At 38.4% G+C, this 22,573-nt stretch overlaps 2 pseudogenes; both read right to left on the bottom strand.

Moving 5' to 3' along the window:
* Window positions 1-2,348: 2,348 nt before the first annotated feature.
* LOC139714727 (sepiapterin reductase pseudogene) lies at window positions 2,349-7,875 on the bottom strand (annotated as a pseudogene).
* Window positions 7,876-14,943: 7,068 nt separating this feature from the next.
* On the bottom strand, window positions 14,944-17,344 carry LOC139714733 (sepiapterin reductase pseudogene; annotated as a pseudogene).
* Window positions 17,345-22,573: the final 5,229 nt, after the last annotated feature.

Genomic DNA, 22,573 nt, shown 5'->3' with positions numbered 1-22,573 from the left:
ACAATTGCCACATAATGTAAAGACGCAGTATTGTAGCAGAAATTAAGAACACATTGACAGGACAATGAAGGTCAAAGAGACAAAAGAAGGGGGTGAGAAGAAAGAAAGAGAGACCTGATGCCACGCAACTCCATCACCAGCTGGAAGTACGAATGGAAGTCGTCCCGGAGATCTAGGTGAGTTGTTTGATTTCACTGTGCTTCTGTTTTGATATAACCGGTGAAATTTTGATGGTGTCATTTTTTAGAGCATCATATGCTGAATATTGTGCCAAATTTCAGAGGAATTGGTTTAAAAACCTTGGAATTTTCAAAGGTCACACTCTGCCTGTCTTTGGTCAAAGAGCGTCAACAATATTTGGTACTGGTCAGGTTAATGGCTGAAATCTGTGACTAAGCTACTACTCTGGAAATGCTATCGTAGCAAAATATAATCCTTAGATATATGCCATTTAATAATGCACAACTAGAACTTGCCACCTCAGGTGGTACCAATAACCCATTTTCGGGTCTTGGCCCATGGACTAATTATGTGACAATTTTGCCTGATTAACAACAATATTCTGGTAAACACTGCTAAAAAGAAAAGCAAAACAAAACAATGTACCGTCATTATCTAAAGTTCCTAATAAAAGGGATTATCTATACTGTTTTTATACTACCCTCTCAACAAATGCATCAGTTTTAAACAAAAATCACTCTGTTCATTTACAATATTATTTATTGTAATGTATTGTAGTGTACCGGTACATACATTGTTTTTACATTATCCTTCATTGTTGGATGGAAATAAAGCGACATTTGCGTGGTATTAGCGTTTTCATCGTAGCGTTTTCACCGTAAAATGATGAATAATTGAAAAATACGGCAAAGTTCACGAGGAATTGCTTTTTGTTGTTGTTTTTAGATAAAGGGATATACACTGTATCATAAGCTTTGAATATTCCCTTCGCCGTCTTGAATAAAGACTAAGCGCATCGCGTGACAGCTGTGGACATCATAACCCTTTGGATATTCCCTTCGCTGCCTTGAATAAAGACTAAGTGCATCGCGTTTACAACAGAACACCTGTGGACATACCACCGTCTGTGTTTCTAGTTCCGTGGGACATACAGAAGACAGTGCTCTTCTTTGTATAGCGGTAAGTTTCAATTCAGAAGTATAGGGATATAAAAACGAGACCAAATTGGTTAAAGATTCATTTGCTATGACTAAGCTATTCATTTGGAAATGCTATCATAGCTTGATAAGCATATCTATGCCCGACAAACAAAATGACACCAAAAAGGTTTTGCCACCTCAGGTCGTACCAATAACCCACTTTTCGGGTCTTGGCCCATGGACTAAATCCCCTTACTTCAGTATACTAGTACATAGTTGTACATGCATTGAAAAATATACAAAGACATAATTAAAAAATATTACCAATTGCTATTCTTACCAAAAAACAACAACAACAACACCATAATAGCTCATTCTATACTTCAATATTTCCGTTCACTCCCATTCCCTATGCCCCGACTTTATTTATGCCCATATCACTGCATAGACAGACAGACAGACAGACAGATTGAAGACACCTATCGAACCGTACATTCCTCCACCCATTTGTCCTATTCATCCGTTCAGGTTCAATCCTCTGCCCCCCTATACAGCTAACACGAGCAATACGCTACCTCACATTATTAAATAATGTGAGGTAGCGTATTGTTTGTAACACTGAGAACTAATGATTTGAACAGCAGAAACCGAACATGGAATGGTTGGGAAACAGAGAGAGAAAAAAAGAACAGTATTATATAGTATGCTCAATGCACCAAGGTCATTAGTCTCTATTCCCATTTTCGTATTATTATACGAATGAAAGTATACCTTTTGACGCTGAATTTTCTCTTTTCTCTATAACTTCCGAAATAAGTTTTATCATTTTATCTTTCATGATTGCAACGTCGTTTACTACCCTGAATTGTGATAGTATATGAATTAAAGACAGTAGACAAAGGACACTTTGATCCCTACTAGCTTTGTCGTATTTCTAGAGGTATCGTACATGCATTTTCCACACGATATTAATGATTATTTCGTAGCAGCTCACGAACCCGATAAAAGCCAAATAAACACGTGATTAATGAATTCTTGGGTCTGGTTGTTTGTAATGCGACTGACAATCAGTCCTATTAGGCACGTATTATTTCTTTTGATATAGAAAAAATATGAACAGCTCTTATACAGTGTATAAAGAAGCATAATGTGCATGAAGTTACTGCGTTGCGGTGTGAAATTCACAAGAGCGTTTATAAAGTAAACGTTGCGAAACTGCTCAAGCGATTTCAAATCAGATATAGCGCGTCATTCGAGATAAGTATAATCAATGTATGCCCCAGACTCGAAGGTGTCTTGCCCCAAAATCTTGACCAGTGTGGTTGCAGTCTGGTCCGGTGTCAGCACCTGCTCATCAGACACCACGTCAGCCAAGAACTTCTGGACACTGTCGTCGACGCACTCGGTACTCATTTGCTTAAACATGACGGTATCGACTTGCCCAGGGTGGTAGCTGAGGATGCGAGCGTCTGGCTCCTCAGCGGCCAGAACCTTGAACCACATGTTCCTGGCAGCCTTGCCCATGCAATACAGACCACTGAGGAAGAGAAAGAAATGATCGAAAGTCAGAGTGTTTTTTTTAAACAAATATGATGTAATGGAAAGTGAGTTGGTTAAGTACAGAAAAGAATGAAGTATACGGGTCGAGTTTCTTTTATGAGTACGACTGTGACAATCTGTAGTCTCTCAGTACGATTAATATCTTGATAGAAAGGGTTTGAAAAAAAATTATTTGCAGTATTATTTTTCTCTTCTGGCGAGTTGAAGTTAAACAAATATTTCCCTTTGTTTCTTATCATAGTGCATCATGGTTGTGCTCTACGGGTGACACAGAGACCGTCCACATGTGCAGTTATCTCAATATTATTGACAAGGTAAAATTAACGTTGGGAGTAATCTCCATATTCAAGGTGAAGGATCTATCTTCACATTATATATGCAGTGATAGAGTGCTTATAGTCAGAACATATACTTGGAGGAGGTTTTAGTAGAGGCTACTATGTAATCCCGTGAGATTTTTGTGCCAAAATTGATTTTTTTGGCTAACTTTGTCAATTTGGGGGTGCTGAATCCAAAAAAGTTTGGTTCCATTTTTTCCGACCACGTCTTCAGCCGCCATTTTGAATTCCAAAATGGCCGCCATAGTAAACTGTAATTTTATCCATATCTCATTAAGTGAGTATTATAGAAGCTTCAAATTTGGTGCAAAGTGCATGGTTGTGATGTCAGACACTCTGGTATATCTTTTTCTGATATTGTGGATTGTTTTGATACAATTTGTAGGCTGCCATCTTGAATTTCAAAATGGCCACCATAGCAAACAGTATTTTGAACCATATCTCATGCAGTGAGCATTGTAGAAGCTTCAAATTTGGTGCAAAATGCATGGTTGTGATGTCAGCCACTCTGATATATCATTTTCTGTTATTGTGGCTTGTTTTGATACAATTTATAGGCTGCCATCTTGAAATTCAAAATGGCCGCCATAGCGTTTTTACCCATATCTCATGTTGCAATTATTGTAGGAGCATCAAATTCTCGGTAATAGACATGCTAGTGGTGTCCAACGTTCCAATACAGCTGTTTCCTATTGTCGATCATTAGATAGGCCACCATCTTGAAATTCAAGATGGTGGCCATAGAAAAACATATGATACTGTGGTAAGCGCCCTAGATAAATTTGCCAAAATTGTCTTAGTTAGACCGAATTCACTTTCAGGTCACGCAGAACGACAGCCATCTTTTAATTCAAAATGGCCGCCATAAATTCAGACTGTAAGGACGAGGTTCCAATGACGTCATCAAGCTATCCTGAGGGGCAAAAACTGTGTGTGTGGGGGGGGGGGGGGAGGGAGGGGTCCCATGCCATTTCCCATAAGTGTGGGCAAGCGTGTAAGCGTTACATCCCACGTCCCATAATAGCACCAAGCGGGTATGTGATTCGCTTACACGTGATTTGTTTTTGCCTCTCAGGCAAAACATTATTTGGTTTCATGGAACCTCGTCAATAGTTACATTCAATCCCAGTTATTAAATATTTGTACAAAAGTAAGCATTGATACGATTAAAGGTGATCTTCAAAAACTTGATGCTGCCTTGAGATAATGAAGACAAACACGGAAAAGTCTCCCAATGTCAAGAAATGCCATGGTCACCCTACCAGGCATCCCATTCACAAGCTTGTTTGTTGACCACAAAATAAAACAACTCATCAGGGAGCTCATAATTGCTGGATGTATTCTGGAATAACACAGAATGAATAAGGAATGCCAGTGAGTAGGTTTTTCCTGATTGCCCTTGTGTGGGTCATCCTCAATTATCAAGACTTCCAAGATGCTTACTGCTGTACCGCCAATGACTCTAAAACTACCAAGGAGCAATAATAGCTCAGTTCTGTGGCACTTTGGATGCATCAGAATTCCTCAACAATTTAGAACTCCATCACACGAGGGTAATCTCAAAAATTATCACTGCATTGAAACTGATGAACGTGGTGTTTGGCAAAATCAGGTATCGGAAACATTCAAGGAGGATATTCTAGAAAGAGATGAAAATGGATGTTTTCATGTTCTGTACTAAGAATTTGTATCTGAAAGAATTAAAAAAAAAAATCTGTCTGGGATAATATGAGAAAGGCCAGTCATTCAGCTCTTGCAATTGAAATACACCATGTAAGATTGGATCAAAAGTCACTAAGCTTAAGAAGACCACTACACTTCTACCGGTACAACAGTCTGATAGACCTGTCATTATCCAGTCATTACTGGAGGATACAATTATCGGAAGTTATAAGTTCTAATGTTCTATCAAGTAATTCCACAATCACTCTTCATCTCACAATTTATGGCCTTCTCCTCATTCTGACTAACAAAGGTTCGTTTTTCATACCCATGCCTTAGAAACCCACAAAACTGAGCCAAATAATCAGCCTGAAAGTTGAAATACAGATCAGTCAATGTATTCCATCTGACACAGAACGGGGAAAAAAGAAACAAAAGGTTCATCAAAGATGCCATGGGAGCTGTCACCCGTCACAATGAGGAAGCAGATATCCTCATTCCGTTGCATGTATTAAATGCTACTTCAAGAGCAACAGGGAATTTCAGAGATATTGATGATTATTACGTATAGACACTGACATTTTCATTCTCCTAATGGATCTTTGCTTTACTTTTAATACTGCATCGCATGTTGTCTGCTCCATCACTGGAAAAGGGGAGATGATTAAGTACAATTGACAATGTTGAGAGATTATGTTCTGCAAATTGTTGCGAAAAACAAAGGTCTGCTTGGTCATGCCTTTCATGGCACAGGATGAAGTTGAAAATTTGAGGATGTCTCAAAGAGCAGATGGATCAAGAATTCTCTAAGCCTTGAATCATGCAGAATGTCCAATGACACAGTCCATGCCTTCCAGAAGTTGGGCGTGGATGACGTCAACCTGGACAATCTCCCGCTTTGCTTTCGTAGAGTCTTGATACAACACATCCAGAGAACAAACCTTGTAAACCTTCAAAACCTAATTTGTGCCTCTACTATACAGGGGAATTTAATATGGTACATTGTAGTTATTTTCCAGCGGATACACATAAACTGTGCAATTAAATGCTTTGAGCTTCCTACACCAACGGTAGCCACATGATTCATTATCATGTTCATAATAATGACAAGAAATGCAAAAGTCATTGTTTCTGGAAGAATTTAGAACCAATTCTCCCCTGTGTACAGCCCTATATACAAGTGCTGTGACTTAAAGAACACATGCAGGGAATGAGCCTAGAAGACATAACTAAAGTAAATTTCCAATAAATTTTCTAGTACACGGCTAATATTGTTTATTTAAACTCTACAACCAAATCGTCTAAATGGGGGCATTTAGTCACCCAGACACAGTTATTGAGGCACTTTTGAAAGTCATTTGCTTTGACACCAGAATTACATGATTTCCTATTCACAAGTTTTACCCAAATGCAATGCTCTTAAAGGAATGTTTCCCATGGCAGCCATTTTGCATTTCAACATGGCAGTGTACCTACAGGAAGCAGTCTCTCCTATGCAATGATAACACCATTTATTGAAGTGATTGACTTACACATAGGTCCTACATGAAAGTGCTCCAGCATGCTTGAGTTTGCAGGGTAAAGATCTTACAGTACCAGATATGGGTCGAAATCATCCTGAATTTCATGAGTGGCAGCCAATGCGAATAATCCATTATTACAGAATGTATATGATTATGTGTGTGTGTCTGTGTTTGTAAAATAATGTACAGTGTACACCACCATAAACATTGATATGCCTAAAAGTTGCTCGTCGACCACAGATATTAGCTGAAAAGCAGCCATTTTGAATGATAAAATGGCAGCCTCAAAAATGATCTGCAATTTTAGGGAGGGGATCAAAGTACATCTGAATGTTCAACATCATGAGCCCGGTTTATGCCCGAAATGTGAATTTTCTGTATTGTTTACAGCATGAAATACGGGTCAAAATATACATTCTGGTATGGCGGCCATTTTGAATTTCAAGATGGCCACCTATGATATCAAAATGGACCATCATTTCAGATAAAGATGTTTCAGAAAGTATGATAGCAAACGCATGCTCTATGCCCCAAGTTAGAACCTTACACAATGCATACAATATGAGATATAGGCCCAATTACATTTGCTATGGTGGCCATTTTGAATTTCAAGATGGCCGCCAACCAAAATTATCCATCATTTAAAACAAATATGTATAGGGTCCTATATTAGCATATCTGACATCATAAGCATGCTTTTTGGCCCAAATTTATACTTTCCATAATGCTTACAACCTGAGATACAGGTAAAAATGCATTTAGCTATGGCGGCCATTTTGAATTTCAAGATGGCAGCCCTCAAATTGTATCAAAACAATCTACAATATCAGGAAATGGTGTATCACAATGTCTGACGTTATAAACATGCTTTTTGCATCAAATTTTAACCTTCCATAATGCGCACATTATGAGATCTGGGTCAAAATACAGTTTGCTATGGCGGCCATTTTGAAATTCAAAATGGCGGCTGAAGGCGTGGTCGAAAAAAAAGGAACCAAAGTTTTTTAGATTCAGCACCCCCAAATTGACCAAATTAGCTAAAAAAAAAAATCAATTTTGGCACGAAAATCTCACGGGATTCAATATTTCGACATAGCAGACCGTACTATTTGGAAAAAAAGAAGGTAGATGCTGTGCTGTCACATCTCTGTCACGCACTAGTGGTAATACTTACCACGCTCCTTTGGGCTTAACGCTGGCACCTGACGAGATGTTGATGATGGTCCTTCGGAGTCCTTCTCTCGCGGGAAACTTCGAGAGAAAGTGAGAAGTGAGCAGGAAAGCCGACGTTAAGTTAAACATGCAGTAGTTTTGCATGTACTCCACATCGGACGAGGACAAATCTCGAATGTATCGAGAAGTATCGCCCAAGGATGCAGCATTGTTAACAAGGAGAACATGTTGATAATCTTCTGGATTGACATCCTTCGTCAGTTCCTGAAGAGTGCTGGAGAGCGCTGACTGGTCCGACAAGTCAGCCGTAACCGAAATGACTCGCACGCCAGGAGTAGCGGTGTGCACTAGACTTTGCGTCTCGTTCAGATCACAGGCACTTCTGCCTGTGATGACAACCACCGAATTTTCTGCTACTTGCTTCGATATGGCCAAGGCTATAGCGCGTCCAATCCCTCTGCTACCACCTGTAATAATACAAAATGTCTTTACCCCGAGGATCTCTTTCGAAGAAGCCATATTGGTGACAGATAGACTAACAGTATCTATAGATCATTATACGCGAAAACACCGAGTGCATTGGCGTTTACCGTTTTAATGTACAGGTTTTATACCCTTTGAGCGTGATCGTAAATTTTCCATTAAACAACATTCTTTACTCTGAATGTCACGTTCAAAGTGACTGCATGTTCAGGCTTTTCAGGCGCAATGATCCATCTCAAGCCATTAGTCGTGGGCCTGTCTCCACAAAGTGTTCTGGATGAATACTTCTTCTGGAGCAATACATTATCCCTGCGTTTCCTAACTATCACAGAGATGTTTTGCCATATGAATAATTCATGTAGCTATACTAAACGATAAGCAGAATATTGAATTTCGTGTTTTAAAGGAAACCAAACACCAAAATAGTGTGGATTGAGTGTATGCAGAATACTAGTAGAATTTATCTGTGAAAGTTTGAGGAAGATCTAACAGCCGATTCAAAGGTTATGAATTTGTAAAGTTTCTCTGCTATCATTGCTGGATGTAAGGAGACTACTATAGACTTCATGACGTCATTATGGACAACAATACAAAGAAAATATAAAGTAAATTCATCATACTTTCACTTTTCTATAGCATAGTGAAAGAGCACTTGACTTAACTTCTTTCAGAAAGCAGAGGGATGATATTACCCTTAATGTCAGTTACAAGTCGATGGAATGTGTACTTTCCATTAAAATTAAAGTTTGTGAAATTCTCCTCAAGTAATGCGGTAAGCAATCAGAAAAAAAAACGAACGACAAACGCTAACCATTCTCTCTGTTCAAATCATGTATCACGCTCTCATGTGAAACACGAAACACGAAATATGTAGTACACACGAATAAAATCTTACCTCTGTAGCAGCTCATGGAACATTGATAGTAGGTTCCATTCTATGAGTTAAAGGGTGTGTACAGTTCTGGTCGAGGTGAGGATTTAGCTTTTAACGTTTTGCGAGATTTCAGAAACCACTCTATGAGATGTCAAAGATCATGCAATTCTAAGGGGTATCAAAGTTTATTTGATGAAAATCGGTTTTGAAATGGCTGAGATATCCAAAAACAAGGTGAAACAAAGAGATCCTAATAAAAGGCGTGGCCTGTAGTCTTTTATTATCATCATCACTTTCTTTTGGATATCTCAGCCATTTGAAAACCAATTTTCATCAAATAAACGTTGAATCCTTCTTAAAATCACATGCTCTTTCATATTTCATAAAAGGTTTTTCATTATCTCACTTAGGAATGTAAAAAACATGAATCCCCACCTCAACCAGTACTGTACAGCCCCTTTAAGTAACTAAATCTTCCAGTGCTTTCCTTTCCAGCTTAGCCTTTGGTCAACGCGGTCTGGGCTTATATCCCCTATGTGTCTGAATTGAGACTAATCGCGATACGTGTACGACAACCAGCAGTGAATATTTTAATGAGAATGGAAAACGCCACTAAACACAAAAGAACAACAATAACAACCATCACATCCGGAGGCCCAGACCGTCCGTCGAGCAGCTCGTGCCGTATAGATCACTGTTGCAAACGCCATCTCAAGTGGGCACGCGTATAGTTTACAATCTAGGCAGCGGAGGCCTTATCCAAAGGCTATTCCCAGCTTGGCCACGAGGTTTTCATATACTAGTACGTCCTAAACAGCGTCCTCCTTGAGATCCATGACATCCCTCAACTACCCAACACCGTCTTTTGAATCCTCCTTCTCTCGACCAATCACTAAAATTTAGTTGATCTGGACTTGTCTAGGCAAAGCCATGCTAACTCCTTGGTTTCAGCTTGTGGAATAACATTATTATACTAATACCTTTATGGGCCTTCCTACACATTTTCAAATGCAGTACCTAGCAAGCTTAATCTTGAAATGGTTGCCGAGCGTCAAACGGACATCAGCAACCAATTAGCGACCAATAGCTAGCTGGTTGTCTTTATTGAGTAACCGGGTCGCCGGGCAAAATTTTCGGGTTTTAGTCGCCGATTGGTCGTCGATATTTGCCTCTGTTTTGTTTTTGTGTTTGTTTTGTGTTTGTGTTTGTTTTTATTTGTTTGTTTGTTTGTTGTTGTTGTTGTTGTTGTTTTCTTCTTTTTTTGGGGGGGGGGGGGGGGGGGTAGGGGGTTCTGAAGGTTGTTGACAGTCCTCGCATGCTATGTGACCAGGCCCTTATATTTTACAATGTATTCAATTATGTATAGATGAATCTTTGAAAGTTTCAAAAGAAGTACTGAAGAAAGAAATATATCATATAATATATATTACCTTTAATAGTTTGGTTTGACGTTTGACACATGCGCAAAGAGATGACAGATGTACGACATGAAAAAAAGAAATTTACCGAATTGTTCAAGCCAAATTATTAAGTATAGTATACTAAGGTCAGCATCATCCTTTGTGATTTTGTGCTGCCGAAGATGTCAACCATCTCCTTCAGGTTGGTCGCTTCCTGGTGATGAATGTGAGGGAGTGTAAGAAACATTATAGCCGGGTTCATGGTTCATACTCAGACATTATATTTAATATATCGGGGAACACGTATACGCGAACGAGGGGGTGGGGGTATCCCCTCTACGAGGAAGCTTTGACATTTTCAGAATTGAACTTCAACGATGTGGTGCATACTTTGGGTGGAATGTTTGGAAAACGTTCAATATTTCAAACTTTCAAAACTTTCGATGCTTTGGTGATATGTTCAGGTTTCGTGAAAACGCGCCAAGTAAACTAAGCAGGCCTACTCTCTAAAAAAAAATCGAGTAAAAATTTTCACTCTAAAAAGAGTGAATACAAAAAAGAGTGAATTTCGAGTGAAATTGGAGTGAATTTTGAGTGAAAATGCTCATTTTCACTCATTTTGGAGTGACGTCAGGGATCACTCCAAAATCTTCGAGTGATCCCTGACGTCACTCCAAAATGAGTGAAAATGAGCATTTTCACTCAAAATTCACTCCAATTTCACTCAAAATTCACTCTTTTTTTGTATTCACTCTTTTTAGAGTGAAAATTTTCACTCGATTTTTTTTTAGAGAGTATACTCTAATAATGTTTCATGATTTTCACACAATGACTTTAATCGTTGGGAACAGATTACGCTAAACACTGCCCTCTATGATCAACTTTGTAGAATTTGCTACTTGTTCAAAATGGTATTGTTTTGTTAGTGTTACTCCGACCACGGAACATTAATCAAAATGAGCTTGGATCACGAGTTTATATGACAATAAAGATGATGATGATGATTGCGGCTCTGTAATGAATAGTCCTAAACTTTTTTTATACAATTTTTTTTTCTTCTTACAACTGTAGACTGCAAATATTCAGTATATTGAGTTTATTCATTCTATGATAAGTTTTCATCAATTTATGAACCTATGAAGATCGTTAATGACATAATACTTCTTCTTGAGTCTTTTCCTTTGAGGTACCAATTACTACAATTTCAAACTTTTTGGCATATTAAAAACAAGCTTATTAGCATTAACGATTTTGGGATAACCTTCAAATCATAATTTATCTTATTTATTATGTTTGAATCTGTATTTTGAATAGAAGAGATAAGTATCATTTTCGAATAGACTGTAAATTGCAATAATGTACTTTATCATAAAGGTAATTTCTGTACAATATAAATACTATGCTAATACAGCTCAAGTGTACGCCATTGCGCGGATTACATTTCTCATACAACTGATACATTTTTCATACCACTGATACATGCAAATTGTTGTTTCTGACTGCAGAGATAATTTTCAAATCATTTGACTACCATATCATCAAATCCACGCAATATCGCAATAATTTTTATTGGTCCATGGTGTCAAGCTTTTTTTTTTCCAGGTGTATCACAACACTTACATTATAGGTTTGTTTATTCTATGGAAATGAGGGGCTTCATGCAACTATCCACAAAGATGTGTGCAATTATGACGCCCATTTCGTACATCTGTGATCTAGATGGTTACAATTCTTTATTCCGAAGGTTCGTTGGTACGCACCATCTTTGTTTTGTTTGTTTGTTTGTTTGTTTGTTTGTTTGGGTGGGTGTTTTTTTTTTCAGATTAACGAACCTCTTGTATCATATTAGGGAATTTCTGTATTTCGGAATAAGGAACATTCGGAGTAACGAACCTACGAATAACGAACATAACCCGGCCTTGATGATGGTTCGTAGCTGTTTGGCAAAGCCCGCAGACGCTCTATCAATGAACGTGATAGTCATTATCTTTATTCAATCACTGGTTATCCGTTATTCATCTTCCCTATCAATTCGTGTAAACATACAGGAACGAAGTCCTAAAAAATATTGTTTTTATTTTATTTTGTGTTATTGTTTTGTTTGATTGATTGTTTGTTTGTTTGTTTGTTTGTTTTCGTGGCGGTCTCCGGTAGTTAAAAAAACCCAAAAAACCTAATGTTCATTCATGTTCGCGTCATCGTTCACCGTGTTCAATGCCGACGTCATACTGTCCCGAAGTTGAGTGAAGATGGACACACGATAAAGGGAATGTTCAAATTCGGCTCTGAGCGTAAATTAAACATCCGGTTGTTCTCGAGTGCGTTAATACTATGCTCAGACTCTGCTGGCTTCTTTGTACTCAACAAGCCAGACCAGGATAACTGCATGCATGGTATAAACCCTTCTCGAGAAATAACAAAACATATAAGGTATAATAGGTGTCAGGCGAACTCAAGTCTTTCCATCTATTGTCATGCCCTTTATTCGGAATATTGCGATTGGGTACAATCTATTTAAATTGAGGTGATTCCTATAGTACTAGTACTTTAGAATTGCTTTGTATGTAACATCATTTGTTTCATATAATGAAGATGTGTAAAATTTGCTTAACCAGCACAGACCACGAAAATACTGCAACAGTACTGCGGAGTCATATACGATTGGGAAACCATAGATATGTTTCCAACAAGAAGAAAAGGAAAGAAACTTTGGTTTGTTGTCTCCTGTAGCGGACGTGAAATTCACAACCAAATCAAACAACTTTCACCAAAAAGCCCATTTAACCAAAATTAATTTAAAAAATCATCACTTTTAAATGGATTGTCCTAGTTGCGTCAAGCCACACTAAAGTGTATTTCTAATATTTCTCTATTCATTAAATCCAATAATGTCTATTCGAAATAAAGATGTTAAAAATCGTATAATTCAAAACGGATTGTGCGATTTGCTGAAACATCGCTATCAACGCGGTAGTATTATTTCTGCATCACTGATTATGATAATAAAGAATGGTACAATCACCGGAACAAGATCCGGGCATTTATTTGACAATGTTGTGTCCTTTTGTTAAGTTGATATGAGACCTTGACATCGGGGCTAAATTACGCGATGAAATTTAGATATATTAACAAAAACTGTCATTACAGCTGAAGTCTCCACTTTGCCTGCATACATATATATAATTAAAGTTTTAGTACAGTGTACAACCTGATAGACAATGGACTCAAGGAGAAGAATTTAAATCGATCCTTATCACTGAAATATTTTCCCTAGTTTGAAAGCTTTCACAATGGCGATATTCATAAGAATTAAGAAGCCCCCCTCCCCCTCTGCTATAACCACCATCAAATACAAAAATTCATATTGTGTATAAGTTTATCATCCAAACAAGTAAATGGATATAATTATATGATAGATACAAGTCATATATCATAATACCTGTGATAATACGCACACACATTATTACACATAAGGGGCCTTTATAAAAATGATAAAACCAGACCTACAAAAAAAAAAAAAAAATGCCAGTCCTTAGGTCAAATTTTGCTGAAGCAAGCATGTTGACTCTTCCAACTTGAGACATTTGACTATACACTAAGGTTAACTGTTGTACCCGAACATGATGGCTTTATGTTTACACTCGACCAAAGTCTGTCCAGCATAATTCTCTGGTCAGGGAATACGATTGTGTGCAGTATAAAAATCGTCTCGCGCCTCTACGGCAGTAGACCCGATCGTGCTCAGCGCACCGAGTATCCCTATTTTATTACGAGCTGTTTGGCTCTAACTTTTCAGTTATTGTTGTTTTGTTGTTTTAAGTGTCAGTTTATTTTTTTTTCTCCGATTTTACAATCCTTATGACAAAATAACAACGTAAGAGTACATATTATATCAGAGTACTTAAACGAAATGATAGACATAATGAATAGACGTATGTAGTATACACCAGCATTTATAGTACTGTACATATTCATATATCATATCCTAAGATACATGTGGAGGAGACGTCATCAGTAACTTGATTGAATATTAGATATCGAATGTATAGTCGAATACTTCTCCGTATATTTGTGATATCCTATAGCAGGACGGAAAAAGTTATAGCGTATGTAATTATTATTCTAGACAAGAACATTGTCACTTCCGCTATTACCAAACGCTGATTTAGTATTTCTTTTTAAAGGAAACGATAAATCTACCACCAGTGTAACTGCTATATTCATCTTTCTCTAGTTTGCATATAAGTATAGGTGTTTAAGCGTCAACGCTACCCCCCCCCCCCCCCCCAGAGAATCTCGGTGCATCCGGATAAGGGATTAGGCGGGATATGGGAGAGTCTATGTTTAATACACGCAGCTGCCTATCCCAATGATTGTAGCTACATGCATGTATCAATTTTGCGTGAACATGTCACGTCCTCGTCAGCTGCTGGTCTGCGTTCAGAATTCTCTGATAATTTGCTCGATGAACGATCGCCTGTACCATGCAATGATTTAATGAAAAGTTTTCTGTCCATGTTCTTGCGGTGATTTGGGGAATCGCATGTTTGAATGCATGTTATTTAGATGAAAATCTGATGTGAATGTATGGTACTTTTGTTCGGAATAATATCTAATCCATGTCAGTTTATGTAGGAAGTTTGTTTGAGATCGAAATCCCCCTTTCTCCCGAAATTACAGATTAAAAAAAAAAAATCACGGCGAGGTCATGTCCGGATAATAGAGAGATCCGGATAAAGGGAAGCCGGGTAGGAGGTCGGACTGTAGAAACGAAGCTTATACATGTTGCGAAACTGAGCTATTATAAACCAAACTGATAAAGGACGTCCGTCATTTGAGGTAAGTATAATCAATGTGAGCTCCAGATTCGAAGGTGTCCTCCCCCAGAATCTTGACCAGTATGGTTGCAGTCTGGTCCGGTGTCAGCAGTTGCTTCTGATCGGCCAGCATCTCGGTCATGATCTTCTGGGCACCGTCGTCTGGGCAGTCGCTGGAGAGTTGCTGAAACATGACGGTATCGACGAGCCCAGGGTGGTAGCTGAGGATGCGAGCGTCTGGCTCCTCAGCCGCTAGAATCTTGAACCACATGTTCCTGGCAGCCTTGCCCATGCAATACAAACCACTGAGGAAAGGAAAAGGATTGAAGTGAACATAGTGTATTTGCCCGAATACTATATATAGGGCATCATGGATAGTCAGTTGGCTTCGTAAAAATATGAATACATACAGAGTGACGTCATAAAGAGGAGAAGGATGGTGCCGCACTGCCAATAAAGATACAATGACAGAAATTTTACTTTCAGCTGCAGGACTTAAAGGGACTGTATAAAATTGGTCGAGGTGAGGATTTAGCTTTCAACGTTTTGCGAAATAATATATATCTAGAAACCACTCTATGAAATGTTAAAGAGCATACAATAATTTGTAAGAGGAATTGAGACTTTGTTTGATGAAAAATCGGTTTTTAAATGACTGAGATATCCAAAAATAAGGTGAAACAAAGAGTTCCTAATAAAAGTCGTGACCTGTCGCATTTTATTTGGATTACTTTTTTGGATATCTCAGCCATTATTTCATCCAATAAACTGTGAATTCCTCTTTGAATTGCATGTATACTTTCATATTTCATAAAGGCCGTGCCACACCTTTCCGAGTAGGCCTTGCGAGCGACTTGCGAAGAACACTTTTTGCTACCCGGAGGTCCCCGCAGATGACCCGCAGATGACAGTACATAGCCCGTATCTCACCCGTGGTTACCCGGAGTGGCGCACGCAAGTCCTCTTTACCCGCAGCCAAGTTTTGGCCCTGTCACATCTTTCCGGGCAAGATACGCGGGCTCGATGCGTGTGGGGATTTTCAAGGACGCAGGACAATTTTTGCAGGCGGACAAGGATTTGGGCGAGTTTCTTACCTGCTGGACCCGTGCTACTTACGTTCTACTTACGTCCATTCCGTTTTTCCTGCGTGTAGGCGCATGGGTGGCGAGTTAGGGCTGACAACTCGGTGAAGGAATTCTTCTGAAGGAATTTAATATGGCAGATGTCCCACAGAATGTCATGCAGGTGACACGCGCTTCCGGAGCAAAAACATAAATCCACGGGCAACTCGCAACAAGCCGCGTAGCTTACCCGGAAAGGTGTGACATTGCCTTTCATAAGAGGTTTCTCATTATCTCACAAACACACACACAAATTGGAAACCTACATCCCTATCTGAACCAAAACTGTGCAATCCCTTTAAATTGATTTTTTTTTAGTACACTACATCAACTTATCACGTGACCACCGAGGCTCTCAGTGAAATGCATTCCCTAAAACACAGGGTTTAGAAATGATGTGTATAGCATCGACAAGTCATATTCTTTTCTTTTTGCTGTTCCTGATGAGTTCAAGAACTTTCCTTGCTTTTCCTCATCAGAGCATGTTATAGATGTGCTCAGGCTTATAATAAGATGCTTATAATTACTGATTGCACAAACGTGTGAAGATTATAGTTATCTCAAAATGGTCAAGGTAAAATCAACGTGAAAAAAAATCTCCACGGTCAAGGATAATTATTTCCTCACATTACATGATAGTGAGGGCTGTGTAAGATACAAAGAAGGGGATTACAGGAGGAGGATGGAAGGAGAGGGAGGTAGATGCGTTGTAGGTAGTTGTCTCCTCCATAATCACCCATAATGCCACGTAGACCTACTATAGTGGTAATACCTACCCCGTCTAACGGGCAGAATGGCCGCAACTGACGAGATGTTGATGATGGTCCTTCGGAGTCCTTGTCTCGCGGGAAACTTCGAGAGAAAGTGAGAAGTGAGCAGGAATGCCGACGTCAAGTTAAGCATGCAGTAGTCTTGCACTTACTCAACATCGGACGAGGACAAATCTCGAATGTATCGAGAAGTATCGCCCAAGGATGCAGCATTGTTAACGAGGAGAACATGTTGATAATCTTTCGGAGTGACATCCTTCGTCAGTTCCAGGAGAGTGCTGGAGAGCGTTGACTGGTCCGACAAGTCCGCCGTAACCAAAATGACTCGCACGCCAGGAGCAGCGGTGTGCACTAGACGTTGCGTCTCGTTCAGATCACTTGCACTTCTACCTGAAATGACCATCAACGAATTTTCTTATACTTGCTTTGTTATGGCCAAGGCTATAGCGCGTCCAATCCCTCTACTACCACCTGTAATAATACAAAATGTCTTTACCCCGAGGATCTCTTTCGAAGAAGCCATATTGGTGACAGATAGACTAACAGTATCAAAATGTTAAATGGGGACATCGAGTGCACTAGCTGGCGTTTATTGTTTTAATGTACCGGTTGTGTCCTCTTTGGGCGTGAGCCTAATTTTTTCATAACCACATTCTTCAATCGGAATGCGCACATTCAAAGCACCCGTTCAGGCGTTTCAGGCAAAAATTGATTAATGATATTCCATTTCTTGTAGCAACAGATTAGAACTGAGCTGTCACTATGAAGTGACAATGTTTGTGTGTTGCTGTTTTTTTTTTATCAGGGATATTCTTTGCAAATATGTTTAAACTGTCACATAACATTATTAATGATTCCATCCAAAGTATGTGGAAGTCTTCAAAATACTTGCCACTCTTTGTATGTTTTTTTCAAGCAGTCATTCCGCTCTCCCTGTAGGGTGGTATGATAGTTCACGGGTCTTTCTTTTCTTACCAGCCTCATTAACCACCATGTAATCTCAGCTTTTTCATTTCTTACTGTTCTTTTAATCGGGAATCCACTTGTTTGACGTAAGACACGTCATGCCTAATTCCGCAATGCGTCCCCCCCCCCTTTTTTTCCCCTCCCTCTTTCTCGATTGTTATGGGCAGCGTTTATTAACTTTTATGAACAGAACATACATGTATCTGGTTACGTTGCCGAAGTGATCTTACTACTGAATTCCGAATACCTCTATTTTCACCGCATATTTTTTTAAAAGTCTATGACATAGTGTATTTATTAGTGAAAAGAAATCCACCGAGTTCTTCGGTGTTATCCTGCATTCAAATTTGACTTGGAATTAACATATTCATAAAATATTTACTTCGGTTTCGAAAGCGATTGGTATACTTCATAGGTTGATACTTTATAGGTTGAAACCAATTTTGACCAAGAACGTTCTTCTAACTTTGTACAATTCCTTCGGTTTACCGCATATCATTTATTATAATATCGTATATGGGGCAACTGTAACAAATCCAATATTGATATGTTATTTCATTTGCAGAAAAAAAAAGCCGTCCGAATGAATTTGTACACATTCCCCTTATTAATCCCATACCGATCCTCTATTCAAACGACTGAAAATATTACAAGTAAGTGATTTTCATATTTATCAGTCCGCTACCTTTATGTTCAAATACATCAACAACTTACTACCGTTCTTCCATAATACTTTCATCTAAAATAGCAAAGCACACTCCTATCCCACTCGCCATTGCTATGACATTCATCTAAATAACCCGAAGCTACTTGTTGCTCACAGATCTATCCGACACCATGGACCTGATGGAATTCTCTGCCCGAACAAATTAAAGCATGTACATCACTTTTTTCTTTTAAAGCTATATAACATGAAAAATTACATTATATCAAGTTATGGGAATTAGCTGATATCCGATCTTTGAAACCAAAAAACTAAATAGATTAATTTTTAATGTTTTGATACCCTCCCCGTCTCCTTACATTACTATTCAATAAATATATTTAAGTTTTCCTATCTTAAAAAGGCACCGACCTCGATGAATGAGTTTCCTTTTTCTGTTATGGGTATAACCGAGACGTGGTTGCATTCAAATTCTCCGCCAATCTTCCATCTTCCAAACTAAAGTTTTATTCACGTGCGCTGATCGCACACATTGTAAAGGAGGAATAGAAATGTTTATCCATGCTCAATTTAGATACAAAATTAGGAGCAATATTCATATTGAGGGAGCCGAAGATTTGTATATTGAAATTCTTAAAGATAAGGGTAAAAATGTAATCGCCTCACTCACCTCATTCTCTATATATAATAATTATATAGTGTCTATTGTATTACATTTCTTGTTGTTGAGATGTCATGCCAGAATGTCATTTTTTTCTTGCTTTTTCTTTTCTTTTCGATAAGTATACAAGATGCATGTTCAGCCCACTTTTTTTCTTCCTTCTCTTTCAAGGCTGTCGTATCTTCAAGCTAAAAATGCTTATTTGACGACAGTCTTCTGCATTTACACTCCCAATACATGTGCCATAATTCAGTCAGATCATTTAATTTTCTTTTTTTCCAAGTGGTCCCCAATCGACGTGTTCTCTTACTCTTTTCTTTAATCTGTGCACGTGTGTCTCACTTTCATATTCGGATGTACACACCGTACGTTCCATTGTCTTGTAAACAAAAAGAAATGACTGTGTTTCATTTTTGTAATACATATTCGATGCAGAAAATTCCTAACAAATTCATTTGAATTTGAAAAAAAAGGGACTAGTACTTCTCTGCATCTCCTGCCATATTATTTTCCATATTTGCGTGTGTTTAAGTCTTTGCTGTGGTCCAAAGTGCCAGATGAGCATGATGTTATTACATAAAGGGCCTACGTACGTGTCCCGACATCTGTCATGCATTCACCATGACAGTGTTGGACGACGCAGTAATTTCTGATTATTCTATGAAGTTGGATCGGTGTATAATACGTCTACTAAGAGATTTAGATCGTTTATCTAACTATCGTTGTATGCAACTTCCCGACGTGATGAAACAAACAATAGAAATTGCGACTGTAATGATACTAAGTACAGACAAATAAAAGGGAAATGGTTTTTGTTATAGTGCGTTCATGAAAACATATAATAACAACCGATAGTAACAACCTTCAAATAGGGGTGGGGGTAATATGAAAAACTTGATGTCAGGGTACATTACAACTTATATTCGCCGCAAATATACCATCCAACATTCTATGATAACCGCCTGTTTGATATCCTCGAACCCTCGTCCCAGTGAACTTTTGTTGTCTTGAAGTGCATTTTCGGAAATCCATTACACTACAAGTATATCACAATTCGATGATCAAAATCCATTCTGGAAAAAAAAATGAATCAGACAATATCTCCGCATAACAATGATGACAGAATGAATGCACAGACATGATGACAGAATGTATTATGAAAAAGGTTATGCGAGACAGGCGAGGATTGCATACAAACATCGTCCCTCCTTTCTGTGAGACCCGCTCCTCTTTCTGCGGTGAATATTATTTGTTCCAAGCGTCCTATTCTTGTGTCAATATAATGCTATGCATTCCGCTCGTAAAGTACCAACATGTATACGCACAATATGAGATGATACTTCCCCATAGAGCTGTATTCAGCTCTATGTACTTCCCCTATTTCCCACAGTAATGGGTGTCTCATTCTGTTTTTTTTTTTTCAGTATGGGAGGAGGGGGCATTTGAGAGTGTGCTGGTTTCTATTGATTGATGAAGATTTTCATTAGATCCAGGTCGTTACAGTTTCAGTCAAGATACTAGTGTGTCTATAATCGACAATGTAGGTCTAATTGTCTTGTTAATATGACTGTATACGTAGTATAAGCAAACACCCAATCCTGCTAAGTGTGTATAGGCCTATACTATTAGGCCTAGTCATTTCGGAATTTCGTTTAACCGTGTTAGCTGTAACGGGAGTGCACTGCACACGTCGATGCGGCGGGAATGCTAAGATCTGCAAGATGGGTTGAAGTTCATGACTTTGTATTCCAAAGAATAGCGCACATACAAGAAAAGGGGAGGGAGTTTGGAAAGGTGGGAGAAAGAGAAGGTCGTTTTTTAAATGATGCGTTCTTAAGTGTTCCTTTAAGAGGATTTTATCATACTACAACGTTTATTTTTGTCTTAGCTTTCATATTCCGTCTTGGCTATTATCGCGTTCTTAGCACTGCCAAAGGAAGTGAAAACTGGACACATTAAACTCACAAAACTGAAAATAGTCGATGAAAATAGTTGGTGTCAGCTGCTAACAAAATAGATCCATAAATAGAAATACATCATTCTTGTTGAAACACTTTAAACAAAGAAAAAACGAAAATTTATTACTATGTAAACATACATTTTCTTTGCCTTCCATTAGGGGCAGATTTTTTTTATATTCGATTTCTCCCATCTTTCTACTTGAACGAGGTTAACTTATACGAGGTTGACTGTGTATGATACATTTACACACAAACACAAGTACACGCACTTTTTAAAGCTTTTTTTCTCAGTAATTCTTTATTTCTAATTCTGTATAATGCAAATTGAATTTACACAATCGCGGTGATTGTGTAAAGAAAACATAACAACAAAATTGTGGATCTTTTGGAAGTGGAAAGCAACTAATTACGATGAAAATAGCTGAAACTATTTGATGTAATTTTGATACTAAATTATCAGGATCAATAATGACATACAAACGAAGTAAATACATAACTTCGCGGAATGTATAATATAAAAACAAACCGACAAAATGAAAAGAAAAAAAAAAGCTGTCCACTTGTACCAAAATACAGTCCTTCCTACATCACTACACTATAATAGGCGCCATGCCATCCTTTCCAATCCCCTAATTACTTCTGTAAAGACATACAAAAAATAACTAAAAAAATATTACCAATTGCTACTCTTACATAAACCAAATATCTAATTATATATTACATAATTTATTTTACCCTCAATATTACCCTCAATATTTCTGTTCACTCCCACCCCTTATGCCCCACTATAAGCCCACGCCACTACATAGACAGACAGAGAGACACACGTACACACACATACACCCTACATACAATATTGTGGGAAAGTGTGGGAATGGGGATACCCCCTCCCACGGTAGAAAAAAAAATTAAAGCAGAGTATAAGAATTGCGTTTGTATAGATCATTTAATACCCCTTTCAGGTAATCGTGGATGCGGATAATAGGAGCAATAAGTCGTAAAATTTCGATTACATGAACTGGAGAGGAGTCAAAAAGTGCGCATTATTCTGATGCTGCTATTATGCGCATTATTGCAGCATGAGGAGTAGATCGAGAATACATGAAGGCGTTTTACGACTTATGCGCACTAACATTCCACAATTCGGTCAAAGGTCACTCGATTTCCCGCACAACCGCTGATTGCTGAGCTTGAGCGAGAGCTGTGCATACACGTGAGTATATTATAGCACCGGAAACATTACGTCATTATAGAGGCGTGCGCAGTAACCATGACAAATACTCCCGTCTTTCGCACCGTTATATGAACGGGCGCTCGTAAAAGTAGTGCGCACTTCATGGGATATATGAATGCGATTTTGAATACTTCATCCGCATTATTTGGATGCGGATAATTGAACCGCGATTACCTGAAAGAGGTAAAAAACTACGTTTCTATGGAATTAAACATAGTTTGAAAAAAAAATCACTGCGAATTAATTACGTGTTTATTTGGCTTTTA

The sequence above is a fragment of the Diadema antillarum genome, unplaced genomic scaffold (genome assembly GCF_040938485.1).
Source record: "Diadema antillarum isolate AM-2024a unplaced genomic scaffold, OU_Dant_1.0 seq00002398_RagTag, whole genome shotgun sequence".
Classification (NCBI taxonomy): Eukaryota; Metazoa; Echinodermata; class Echinoidea; order Diadematoida; family Diadematidae; genus Diadema; species Diadema antillarum.
This window is presented reverse-complemented; position numbering and strand designations above follow the sequence as displayed.